Source organism: Nymphalis io, chromosome 27, assembly GCF_905147045.1.
Source record: "Nymphalis io chromosome 27, ilAglIoxx1.1, whole genome shotgun sequence".
Taxonomy (NCBI): domain Eukaryota; kingdom Metazoa; phylum Arthropoda; class Insecta; order Lepidoptera; family Nymphalidae; genus Nymphalis; species Nymphalis io.
In genome coordinates this window covers 5,381,493-5,396,095 of record NC_065914.1, presented here as the reverse complement: position 1 = coordinate 5,396,095, position 14,603 = coordinate 5,381,493, and the positions used below count along the sequence as shown (strand labels likewise).

The 14,603-nt window shown below is 34.7% G+C and overlaps 1 protein-coding gene across 1 annotated transcript in view; it reads right to left on the bottom strand.

Annotated features, from left to right (window-relative positions):
• The window catches only part of LOC126778885 (homeobox protein PKNOX2-like), a 41,135-nt gene extending 26,593 nt beyond the window's left edge, over window positions 1–14,542 (bottom strand). Inside the window, exon 1 of the mRNA XM_050502632.1 lies at window positions 14,220–14,542. The gene's annotated coding sequence lies outside the window, so the exon portion shown is untranslated. The remainder of the gene's footprint in view (window positions 1–14,219) is intronic.
• Window positions 14,543–14,603: the final 61 nt, after the last annotated feature.

Sequence of the window (14,603 nt, the reverse complement as noted above, 5' to 3'; positions counted from 1 at the left end):
GCCCAGACTGGTTCTCACTCTAATAAACCCAGAACAGGCAGAAAACGAATAACTACGAAGCGCGAAGATAGAAAATTAGTACGCGAGTCAATAAAAAATCGGAAGAAAACTTCCTCGGAGCTTGCTGCTGCCTTGTCCGAAGGGGCCGGAAAGCCGATAAGTGCTCGGACAGCCAGAAGAAGACTTGGAGAAGCGGGCCTAAAAGGATGCAAAGCCAGGAAGAAGCCCTGGCTTTCAGTAGCCAACAAAAGAAAACGTTACGAGTGGGCTCTACGACACAAACATTTTACAGAGGAAGATTGGTCCAATGTGGTATGGTCTGACGAATCAAACTTTGAGGTAAGCCTATTTTACTGCTTTTGTTACAAATAAGAATGATCACTTATTTTTTTCACTTCAATCGTGAAAGTTAAGATCATTTAAAAAAAAAAATTTTTTTTCTTTCGTCTACAGGTATTTGGAACACCAGGTGTCACCTTCGTGAGGCGACGTGTCGGGGAAGAATACCATCCAGACTGCGTCGTACCCACTGTAAAGCACGGAGGAGGCAGCATAATGATCTGGGGCTGCATGGCAGCTGAGGGTGTTGGAGAAATGTTTGTTTGCGAAGGTCGCATGAACAGCGAAAAGTACATAGAAGTACTAGAAACTGCACTTAAGCCTTCGCTAACGAGTATTTACGGTGACACCAACTTAGACAGAGTCGTATTCCAGCAAGACAACGCACCTTGTCATAAGTCGGCGACTACGATGCGTTGGTTTGCAGAAAATAACATCTACCTACTTGATTGGCCTGCCCAGTCCCCAGATCTCAATCCAATTGAGCATCTTTGGGGCATTTTAAAGCGGAAGATCAAAGAGCACAACATCACATCAAAAACGGCTTTAGAAAATGCGTTAGTGCAGGAATGGCATGCCATCACAAGGCAGGAATATACTGATCTTGTACGCAGTATGCCCGACAGAAACAGTGCTGTAATCAAATCCAAGGGTGGACCAACTAGGTTTTAAGTTTTTTATATTCCTTTTGTAATAATTAAACAGTAATAAATATGATTAGAACTAAGAGATTGTTTTTATTCATTATTTTAAGGCAAAAATTGGGGTGCCTAATACTTTTGGCCAAGGTTGTATGTGTCTGTGCGTCTGTGTGTGTGTGTGTGTATTTAAACTTTTCTTAAACAATACCTTGATGGTACTGTGCCAAAAACCTCAAATCAAGTGCCAATAAAATACGTACTAATATTCAATCGAATGAACGATGAGTGAACGCAAAACGAACAAACATAAGCTTAAGTTTTTATATTTTATAAGAATCCCACAATGGAAGAATTTAAAAGAATAGAAGATGTAGTGCTACTGCGACATCTAGCGGCAAGTTACAACAAAGTGAATACTATAGAACATTTCTCCATGAAAAAATACTTATGACTGCCAATTTTCATGGTAATCTCTATAAAAGTTGAAGTATATTACTAGGTACGTCTTTGTGCAAGACCGTCTGGTTAGGTACCACTAACTCATCAGATATTCTACCGTTAAACAGCTTAGTATTATTGCGTTCTGGTTCGAACAGCGAGTGAGCCAATTAACTACAGGCACGAGGGACATAATAACATCTTTATTCCGAAAGTTTGTGGCGCATTGGTTATTGTTAATATTTCTTACAACGCTAATTCCTATGGGCGGTGGTGACCATTTACCATCAAGTGTCCTATTTGTCAATCTATCTACCTAAATTAGCTGTGTGCTCGCACATTTTTTTTTTTTATAGAATAGGAAGGCGGACGAGCATATGGGCCACCTGATGGTAAGTGGTCACCAACGCTCTTAGACATTGGCATTGTAAGAAATGTCAACCATCGCTTACATATCCAATGCGCCACCAACCTTGGGAACTAAGATTTTATGTCCCTTGTGCCTGTAATTACACTGGCTCACTCACCCTTCAAACCGGAACACAACAATATCAAGTATTGCTGTTTTGCGGTAGAATATCTGATGAGTGGGTGGTACCTACCCAGACGAGCTTGCACAAAGCCCTACCACCAGTAACATACCTTCTTATGCGCTTAGATTTTTTTGTTTAAATACATCAAACCTATAAGGCACACAGTCAATATTGAACCTAGTACGGTATCGTAGTCGAGTTTATTTTGATCAATATTTTACGAAGAGAGGCTGCACGATGTAAGGGTACGGGTTGAGATGCACTTACCGTCCTATCTATCTAAACGCCTGCCGCTCACGCCCGCCGTCAACTATTTATCTTATATAAATAATTTCAAACAAATAAACGTCGAGCAACTTGAGAGTAAATTATGGTAAAACTTCATCATACAGAAGATGAAGTTATCATAATTTATTAATATATTTTTCATCGGTTGACCTTTAAATTTTCTTTCATGTTGCCGACTACACTTATATTATAAACGCGAAAGTAACTATGTCTCTCGCTTCACGGCTAGAACCCTGAATCGATTTTGATGAAATTTGGTATAAAACAAACTTGAATCCGATGAAGGAAATAGGGTACTTTCTTTATAATAACCCCTCCCCTAACACTTTTCCCCCTCACCTAACATGCGAGTGAATATTATTTATACATATAAGTATAAGTTTAAAAAAAAATGTTTAAAAACACAAAATAGTTACATTTCGTCGTGAAAATCGACTGACAGGTTATTGATACGCATAAATTGAATTTTTCAAACAAAACTGGCAATTAAGAAATAAATGTTGCTATAGTAAAAAAATCAAGTTACATCACTTGTACTCGTGAAAAAAAAAATGTAAACATGTAATCAAAATGCAATAGCAACACAAAAAACACATTCATACGAATGCCCTTGTTATTTATTATAATATTCGTTAAATAATAGAGGAGGCATGTATTAAGAAACAAATTCTTGTTTCGTTGAGGGCGCTGCTTCGGACGCGGGAAGGGTAATTTTTTCAAGTGATGCGCTTCAAATCGATATTATCGTATCGACGATTTATGCTTTGTCGATATTTTTAGTAAATGAATTCGATATATTTACTTTATTAATACTAAACAGTATGTACGTGTTCGAATTACAATATTTTTTTTTTTTATTTTTTTTTTTTTTATATTCGCCGGGAGGGCAAATGACTCTACTCCACCTGATGGTAAGTGGTAGTAGAGTCCAAACGCGACGACGGCCAGTACAGACGGGAAAAACGTTCTGCACTAGCCGCCATCGCCTTGCCGGCCCGCAAGATGCCTCTTCACGCCTCGTTTGAATATTGATATATACCTTATTACAATGTAGTTGTGAGGTCATGAGAATATTTATTTATAAAAAAGGCGGCAATACAGTTAGACATTAAGAGATATTAGACCAAATCATTTTGCCGCCATAAATATATATACTTAGGTATTTAAATAAAACGCTTATAATACAGCTACAGAAAGAACACGATAACAATTTTGATGACATCTTTTATATTTCACAGTAGTACTCTTCGATAAATAATACAAATAAGCCAATCGATGGGGAATATTCGTACTATGTCGATAAGAACCCATCACTATGTTAGGCATCGGCATTTCCATGTAGGTCGCATAAAAATAACATTTTCGCGCGCCTCCCAGAAGCACATCTGCTTAAATATTGAGTTGCACGCTTCAGCCTCGGAATACGAGATGGACTCGCAAAATTGCGTCTTATCACAGTTAACTATGTATTAAAACATTTCTATTTTATTTATTATCGTCGTCTGGGTAGGTACCACTCAATCATCAGATATTCAATTGCAAATCATCAGTACTTTGTATTGTTGTGTTCCGGTTTTAAGGGTGAGTGAGCCAGTGTAATTACAGGCACAAGGGACATAACATCTTAATTTCCAAGGTTGGTGGCGCATTGGCGATGTAATCTTACAATGCCAATGTCTATGGGCGTTGGTGACCATCAGGTGGCCCATATGCTCGTCCGCCTTCCTATTATATAAAAGTAATCTTATAACTAGCTAACCCGAACCAACTTAGCACAGGTAGAATAAGGTTATATATAAAACGTTCATATTAAAGGACTTTTATTGGAATTTCTTTTGGGCTGGAAAGCTTCAGAAACTCACGTAGAACAATTAGTAAAAGTTTTATCACAATCGGATGATCTGTTTAGGAACCTATTGAGGACACACCGTAACCGTAACAGCCTGTGAATGTCCCACTGCTGGGCTAAAGGCCTCCTCTCCTCTTTTTGATGAGAAGGTTTGGAGCTTATTCCACCACGCTGCTCCAATGCGGGTTGGTAGAATTCACATGTGGCAGAATTTCAGTGAAATTAGACACATGCAGGTTTCCTCACGATGTTTTCCTTCACCGTAAAGCACGAGATGAATTATAATCACAAATTAAGCACATGAAAATTCAGTGGTGCTTGCCCGGGTTTGAACCCACGATCATCGGTTAAGATTCACGCGTTCTTACCACTGGGCCATCTCGGCTTTTTTTTTTTTTTGGAGGACACACAGCGAAACAATAATTTTTATTTATATAGAAAGATAAAACAACGAAGTTTAAAACGATATCTGAAGAAACGGTACTGAGCTCACGGTATCCCCGGAAATTCGAACTTTAAAAGTTAGAAAATATCCAATTCATCTATTTTTATTTTGCCTATCAAATTATCAGCCTTAACAAAGACTGATTTATTTCGTTTATATCATGGCTATCGAAGTAATAGTACAAACTAATACTTAATTATATACCCATAACAGGTGATTATAATGATGTCTTCCAATCTTAAGATATAATAGCCAACTGCGCGCATAATATAGTACACGAGTGCGCAAACACATATGCACACTCAATTCCACCACGCGCATAATCCGCATAGATTAGAAACAAATTGGTTCCAAAAACAAAGGCATTGTTCTCGATTCTTATCACTAATATTAATTGTTATATATATATATGACATGTTTCGAATGATGAAAATTATTTTTATTGATAGCTTCATAGCCCGTCAACATTTACTGAATAAAAAAAAAAGTAAAACCATTGACAAACAGAGGAGACAAAGGTTCTGCACTGTTTTGTCTATGCCGATTTATAAATACATAATGTAGGGAACATTATCTATTTGACGAGCCGATTGGCGTGGTTGGTGGCTTGCCTTTCACGCCGAAGGTTGTGGGTTCGATTCCCACCCAGGACAGATATTTGTGTGCATGAACATGTCTGTTCGTCCCGAGTCTGGGTGTAATTATCTATAAAAGTATGTATTTACGAAAGAAAAATAGTATATGTAGTATATCAGTTGTCTGGTTTCCATAGTACAAGCTCTGTACAAGCTTAATTTGGGATCAGATGGCACTATGTAAAAAATGTCCCAGGATATTATTATTATTTAAGATACTGCTATTAAACAGCCATCATGTTAATTATAAAGTTAAAATCGAACTGTGACATATATTAATACACAATTTAAATCTATATTCTCCATACTAATATTATAAATTCGAAAGTAACTCTGTTTGCGCGTTACGCTTTCACGCCTAAACTGAAATTGATGAAATTTAGTATGAAGGAAATTTGGACCCAAAGGAAGGACATATGCACGTGTCGTCCTCCCCCAAACACGCTGGTGATTGCGCGGACGTGTAATTAACGATAAAACTTTTATACAATCAAAGAATTTGTAAATGACAAACACAAACGAAATCGCTGTAAAAACTCTATCCTAAAAGTAGAATAAAATTCGAACCGCCATTTAACTCGACACGATATCGCCCAACGAATCTACAGACCAGTCAAGAAACAAGACAGTTAACCCTCCGAGAGTATAGTCAGCATCCCTCTATACAATTCCAAATTTGAATTCGCTTTGCGAGATGCTTCCGGTGCAAAGGGAAAAATGGTTGTTACAAAATAATATAAATTCGAAACACGTTCACAGCTAGTTTTAATTTTGGCAAAGCTTTTTTATTAAAATTCACGAAAGTCGTAAGGTACATAAATTCTATAAAGGAAAATCGTTGACAATTTTATTAGTATCTTTTGGGGGTGTGCCTTAGCAATACTACGGTACTACTATGTATTATTAAGTATTCAAACTTAAGGAAACCAGGTTTAACTACATACAGTAACAGCCTGATAATGCCCTACTGCTGGGCTAAGGCCTCCTCTCCCTTTTGGAGGAGAAGTTTTACAGCTTATTGCACCACGCTGCTCCAATGCGGGTTGGTAGAATACACATGTGACACAATTTCAATGAAATTAAACACATGCAGGTTTCCTCACGATGTTTTCCTTCACAGTCAAGCACGAGATAAATTATAATCACAAATTGAGCACATGAAAATTCAGTGGTGCTTGCCCGTGTTTGAACCCACGATCATCGGTTAAGATTCACGCGTTCTAACCACTAGGCCATCTCGGCTTAATATCGGCTTATAACTGGCTATATGAATTAATAAAATAAAAGTGACTATTTGTGATTTAAAAAAAAGAATATTTAAATTAAAAACTGTATCAATTCGACTATTATAATTTTTTGTTTGTCGGTCTGTTTGTCCAAAGTTATTTTCAAATCGACAACTATATAACAATTACTATATATAATATAGACTAATTCCAAGGTACCGTTTCGTCTACGTTCATATATTTATCACAATTTTATATAAAGCTAGACAAAGTACATAGTTAATAATCACTAAAACTATTGTCATAATTTGATTAAATTATCTCCGGGATTAAGTAACATTATTAGTTTTTTTTTATATTTCATGTATAATAATAAAAAATTAACGCGGATAGAATAAAACTCCGATATTAAATACAAAAATTTCGAATCATAACGTGCTATTCTGTACGAACTCACTTCATTACTCATCCGTAAAATGTTAACAATCGACCCATGCTGATATACTAATTTTGATGCGGATATTTTTTAAATGTTATAATTATAACGGTCAATGTCGCAATCACTTTTTTTTATATAGAATAGGAAGGCGGACGAGCATATGAGCACCTGATGGTAAGTGGTCACCAACGCCCATAGACATTGGCATTGTAAGAAATGTTTACCATCGCTTACATCACCAATGCGCCACCAACCTAACTAACTAAGATGCTATGTCCCTTGTGCCTGTAATTAAACTGGCTTACTCACCCTTCAAACCGGAACACAACAATAACAAGTACTGCTGTTTTGCGGTAGAATATCTGATGAGTGGGTGGTACCTACCCAGACGAGCTTGCACAAAGCTCTACCACCAGTATGACAATTCACGACCGGTTTTATCGATGAGTCTCAAGTTTTTTTCTTACATAATATCCGTAATGAACGCTCGCCAAAATTATAAAGTTTCGTTAATATGCCACAAATTCGAAATTACCAATTCATAAAAGCATCACGTACACACTAAACGGAAAAGTTACCATCAATTTTCGATTTCAACAAAAGATTTTAACCTAATCTACATTGAAAAGAGTGAATTCTCTGTGTTGACTCTTCAGTACCTAAAACTGGCTTCTGGTTAGAATCTGAATATTAAGTTAGACAAAGAACATTGTCACTGCGTTATAAACTAGACCTTATTGCGTTGGTAATAGAGAATAAATTATAATAATCAACTCAATATTTGCGTAGACAATTTTAGTAACATTATCGAAGGCATTCGGAAAGTGTTGTCTGCATCATAAACGAAAATACAAAAACACATATAAGTAAAATAATAATAACATAATTTCAATATGCATTACAAAGACTTGCAACTGTTATTGAAACATTCTCGAGAAAAAAACGTAAAAGTAAACCTAGATAATAAACGATCTTGCGGTTTTTCATTATGCAAAGAATACACTAATTAAAAGAACTTAATTAAAGAAACGAACGTATCTATTCTTAATGTAAATTACGCTGCCACTAATTAACTTTTCTGCTCTTTAACCTCATGTAGATATACTAAAAACAAAAGGATAAATATCTTCAAGATGAACAAGCAATAACTTGAGGTTGAACGTTATTAAAATCTGTCCATAACTCCAACTCGCCAATTATACCGCCGGCCGAGGCGTCACTTGTCTGTAATGGCGGCTGTTCCCGCCTTTTTCGCTGTCAAAGCGGTTTTTTCGCGGGAAAGCTGCGTTAAATTCTCCGTTCGGTTTCTGCACTCGTGACAAAATTTAGAACGAATTTTATTTTTAGAATTCTCGTAGCTTTAGAGTATTTTTCAATTTTATAAATTTTTGTTCATCACATATGACATGCACTGTTATAGAACTATAATCAAATTGATAAGGTAATAAATCGTCAAATAAAATGTATTTGGGATTTACCATAAATATAACGAAAATATAATATATTTAAAATTAAACCGCAGGAGCTATGTACCTTGTACTTACTGAGTTAAAAATGATAAACTTAAATCGATTTACGTGGTGATAGGGCTTTGTACAAGCCCGTCTGGGTAGGTACCATCCACTTCTCATAGTTGTTGCGTTCCAGTTGGAAGGGTAAGTGAGTTAGAGTAAATATATTCATTTTCATTACATCTTATTCTCCAAGGTTTGTCGCACATTGGTGATGCAAGGAATGATTAATATATCTTACAGCACCAATGTCTGTGGGCGGTGGTGACCATCTATCATTATGTGACGTAGATGCTCGTCCCCTTACCTATATTAAAAAAAAACTAAACTTTTTACACTAATATTGACTTTACTACGCGTAAGGACACAAGTCGGTTTATTAACAAGAAAATTATTGTCAAATCAATAAAATGACAACACTGGTTGGTGCAGTGGTGGCATCTGTCCTAAACTATACGATTAGTATTTACATTTCTACACAAGCAAGCAATATACTAGCAACACAAATACATCATAAATATGATTTATACCCAATGTTCCTGTAAGATTGAAAATTAAAATAATTGCTATTTAATAGCTTAATGAACATGATCTATATTAAAAACGGCATAGACAAAACAATTCAGTTCATGTTGCCCTCTATTTGTCAATGCTTTAATTTATTTTTGTTTCGTGTTGACTTCAGCTATTGTCGGTCTGTTGAGCTATTAACAAAAACAATTTTAGAAATATGAGTACAAAAGAGAAACACATTCGAAACATGTCAATACGTAAAATTTTCAATAATAATTATGGGCAAACACTTGTATTGTATGTGGAGTATTTCTATTAACACAAACAGATTAATATTAGTGAACATAATCGAGAATTTGATTTTCGAATCTATTGGGGAGGGGGGGGGGGGTCCACATGACCCTGAAAGGTTTTTATATACATATCTCAATTGAAATCAAGAGGTAAAACATTATGAAATTTGAGTGCAAGACAAACGAGAGTTTGAGGTGAAATATTTCTTTTTGCAACGCTGACACTATTTGTGTTGCTAGAATATTTCGATAATTACTACTTATTTTATGGTTATCTCAAGTGTTGCCAAGAGTAATATTTCACGTCGATTATTTCATTGCTTTTTACTATTCGTTTGATATATGTATAAAAAAAACACCTTTCAATGTCTCGTGGATAAAACCAATTTGCTCAAAAAACGAACCCATTGTTCTTAAGAAACACTACAGTAATTAAACAATTATGTACCCTTAAAGGTATTGTTATTGAAAAGCAATTAATTTATTTTTTTAGTTACAATTAACCCCAATTAAATGTTAATTAAGCAATGAATTTTCAAACCGTTATATTAATCCTGTCTATAGTTTTCTTATTAAGTATCAGAGATAATAAGAATAAAAACTAGATATTTGTTTTTATTTTTTCAGAAAGTTATGGCTCGATCCAAATGGATAATAGTATTATGTATATACATACGTAAGCAGTTTTTCTTGTGACCGATTGGAACATTAATAAAATTGTCTCGCGTATTCGATATTTTAAATTATCTCTTAAACTATGCCACCAAAAAACAAACTGTAAAAAATGAATTTTATCTAAATAAAATTTCTTGGTGATAAAGCAATGTATGTGTTCCGGTTTGAAGGGTGAGTGAGCCAGTGTAATTACAGGCACAAGGGACATAGCATCTTAGTTCCCAAGGTTGGTGGCGCATTGGCTATAAGCGATGGTTGACATTTCTTACAATGCCAATGTCTACGGGCGTTGGTGACCACTTACCATCAGGTGGCCCATATGCTCGTCCACCTTCCTATTCTATAAAAAAAAGGTATACTTATAATGAATAAACATGACCTAAAGATTTAAATTATTTTTTTAATATAAAAAACTACTTTTTGTTACTTAAATATAAAAGTTAGACACATGCGGTTGCTAACTTTTTGTAGACATTATCAAGCTCTACAACTTTTCTCAAGAACTCAATCATATATGTCTCATCGTTAAGGCGGCGTTCGTAAGAAACGTTTTCGTTCGACCGTTTTTTCTCCGACTTACTTTGCAAACCACTATCACGAAAGTCTTTTAATTTTCGGGTTAATATACATATAGCCTATGACACTCACAAATGATGTGACTTTCTATTGGTAAAAGAATTTTCAAAATCGGTTCTGTACATCCAGAGATTACCCCCCTACATCCTCACAAACTTTACCTCTTTATAATATTATTAGTGTCGATAAAATCTTGTGATCGCCGCATTTCATTTACCAAGTACATTAGCTAGCTCGTAATGCAGGAAATCACTTGATACCAGTTTCAAAACGCGAATGACATCACTAATTCGGCGGCAATTAAATCTCGTAGCGGCTCGGAGTTGGGAAGTCTGGACTTCGAGAACCAAGGCCCCTAGACACTAACATTTGAGCCCCCAACATTCAGAAGCGGTTAAAGTAAAATATGACGTTTAGCTGGATGGGGCCACTCGGTTCGCGGGGCTTCTAGACCGAAAATTTATGACAGGGAAATCACAAGTGAGCGATAAAATAAAACTGGAAAAGATGGCGGGACCAGACTGGATTGCGGAAGCTTTGGCGCACTTGGAAAATGATAAAGATGACGGCAATAAAATTTAGTTAAGTACACTTCGTTACAATGGTACACACATCCATATATATACATACTTTTTTAAAAGCAATTGATCGAATTAACCAATAGAAGTGGTATCAACGTCAATGGGCTTAATCACACGTTTAGCTCTCGACTAACTGACGAACGAACGGTTAATACAAGATAAATTTATCGTAACAAACAAGAAAAGCAATATATAGTAAATAAAACGACACACTTACATAATATATTTTAGCCGTACGACTAGATAATAATAATAATAATAATATCCTGGGACATTATTCACACACGGCCATCTGATCCCAAATTAAGCAGAGCTTGTGCCATGGAAACCAGACAACTGATATACTACATATACTATTTTTCTTTTGTAAATACATAATTATTTAGATAATTGCATCCAGAATCAGGACAAACAGACATGTTCATGCACACAAATGTCTGTCCTGGGTGGGAATCGAACGCACAACCTTCGGCGTGAAAAGCAGGTATCTACCAACCACGCCAAACGGCTCGTCAATAGATAAAATAATAATAATAATGTCCTCCGAACTGATATCGACCACGGCGGCTAATCTCAAGAGATTAGCTATTTTCACTGCGCAGGACATATTATAGTGCACAAGTGTTTGCGCGAACACAGGTTCACTCTCTATAATCCAATGTGACGGCAATCTGACACGACCGCAAATAGTTCAGGTGCAGGACCACCGGCTTTACGTGCTTTCCGAGGTACAGGAGTGTATACACTTTTAACTTCCATTCTCCGGGCTGCTACTGAGAATTTTCGACAGAAAAACTCATTAAATTTTTACTGGCCCAACCTGGGAATTGAATCCAGGACCTTAGTGTCTGCAGCCTTACATCTAGCTACTAGACCAACGAGGCAGTTATTAAAATATTATCTTGATGTTGTCAACTAATATAATTAGTGTGTATATACCATATAATGAATGAAACAAATTAATTACATAATATATCTATCAAGCGCTTTACCCGCAGCTTTGCTAACGTCATAATTCAGAATTATTTTGGTAGTTACCAATTTTCTCAAAGTCGTTTTTCAAAACTGAAGGATTTTTCATACCGACTCGTCCCCTTTATCAACTACCTTAGGGTTTAAATTTTTAATCCTTCCATACGACTAACCTACTTATTAATGAGTAAATTCCAATAACTATATTAGATTTAAAAAAAAACTGATATATAGTTGATATAGAGATATAGAAAAACTGTAACAAATGTGCCAACATTCACCTACACAGAAATGGCCAAGATAATATGTAAATATAAAAAAATAAAACAAATTTGATTTGTGACATTGGCAGTATATTTTGTGCGTAAGTGTTATAGACAAAAACGATTAAAAAAAATCTAATAACATTTAAATATTATGTAATAATTTGAATGAAATTATATTAAAATTACTGTAGCTTTAAAGTTTTGTAATATTGATGTGACATAAAATAATACTTTTTTAAAATATAACAAACAAATGTTGCTTCATAGTATAGGCATAACTACTACTTCACAAGGCATTCTATTTAGAAAAAGTAAAAAAGTATAATATGAGTGAGCTTCTTTATCCTTCATATGCTATAACTTCTGAACAATTATTTACATTGATAAAATAAATTCATACTACAAATCAAAAATAAAAATAATGAATAGTTGCTTTAATATGATCAAGTCCTGGACAAAAAATAAATCAGCCATCCTTTTACCACTGGAGGTATAACAATGTCATATCCTCAATTTGTTTTAAGCAAATACTGGTTTCCACCTATGTTGAAGTTACGTGGGTTAGGGTTATGTGTTAACTTCCCAAGTCCTTTTCAATATGACAATGGTTATGCAAAATTTCATGATGATCAGTTGAATAGTTAAGTGTAACAAACAAATACACAAACTCACTTTCACATTTATAATATTAGTAAAGATTCTATGAATAATACAGTTATTGTTTCAGCTCTATAAGTTCAAAGGTTATCTATTCCATTCATATTTCCTCATAGGAGATGGCACTGATTTTTAAAAATATTATAAAAGGTCCAGCAGTAGAATATTGCAATTATAATGTGACATACTTACTTGACATCAAAGTTGTCGTTTTTATCTGTCAAATTTTTTTTTTTTCAATGGTACATGCAATTATACAGCCTAGGGTACAAATTGTTGAAATGCCTTATAGCCTTTAGCCAGTATATTGTGCTTATCATATATTTTTACTAAATAGATTTTATCAAGAACATGATTAAATCTATATTATAGTTGTTCAGAAAATATAATTGTAGGCCTATGTTGATTACAGTTCCATATGTTTAAAAATTATCTTTTTTTATCTAATCATTATGTGAGACCTATTTTATTTATCATGTGCGAATGAACAACAAAGGTTTCTCACCCTAAAAATTATTTAACCTTTTTAAAAAAAAAAATCCTTAGCAATCTTTATATTATGCATTTCAATAAATGTTCAATTTTGCATTTTATTTCAATAAATAGTAAAATGTTTAATTCATGAAGCCACTTCAAGAAAAAAAGAATAACAACTTACCAATACAAATATTCAAAAAATTATAAAAAAAAATCTTATTCTAATTTTGAAAAAATATTTTAAGATAATTTTAGAACTTCATAACATAGAATTAAATTTCAATAATTTTATTTTAAATGAATATTAATGAGAGATAACATAACAGAGCACGATATATTGCGTATTTTTCTTTTACTAGTGATAATCTAGTTAAAACTGAGTTTTAAATAATTTGCATAAAATAATATTTAAAATCGATTTTCACAGATAACAATGACATAAAAAGAAAGCACATCGACTTCAAACCACGTGGTGCGCCAAGGTCGAATTTATGTTTTCAACTTGTCAAGCGCGGCGTGTGATAAATTAATTCCACGGGCTGTTATCGCGATTCTTTGCCTCGTATATTATACTTTAACACTATGGACATAAGGTTGATTTTCGTCTGTTGCGGCGGCCCACGCATAGTCGCCAACCCAGGCAATATATCTTAGGCCGTATACTGCCCGTGACAGTTCGTAAACAAACTGGAGCTACCGCAACAATGAACATCTGACATTTAACACGCGAAAAATAATCATAATAGCTAGTTATACCATAATAATTCTAACAAAAAACCTAATTTTATAAAAAGGAACAATGAAAAAGCACAATAATCTATAAGATATGTTTGTTAATGATATACTTAGCCAAATAAACACTTACCAGATAATTAACACTATGTCAAACGTAATGCAAAGTCATCTGTAATACATCTTGCACATATCGATCACGTCTTGCAGTTCTCAAAAACACAAGTAAAAAAGAAGGAGGTTAGCACCAAATATCGGAACCGCTTTAATAATATATCACTCGACACGCGTATATGTTTTGTAAATACAGAATTAATCACGATCGAATGTTTATAATGTATAAATAAATTAAGCCAGGTTGTTATATGATTCACAATCAAAATAAAAATAGTCTGGCAGACGCTGCGTCGACGACCGCGCCACTGTCTGTCTGCCGTGCTGTCAATATTCGTCAAAACGAAAATGGCGACACCCTCGACAGAATACGATCAGCACCAGCCGGCTCGTATCGCCTCTC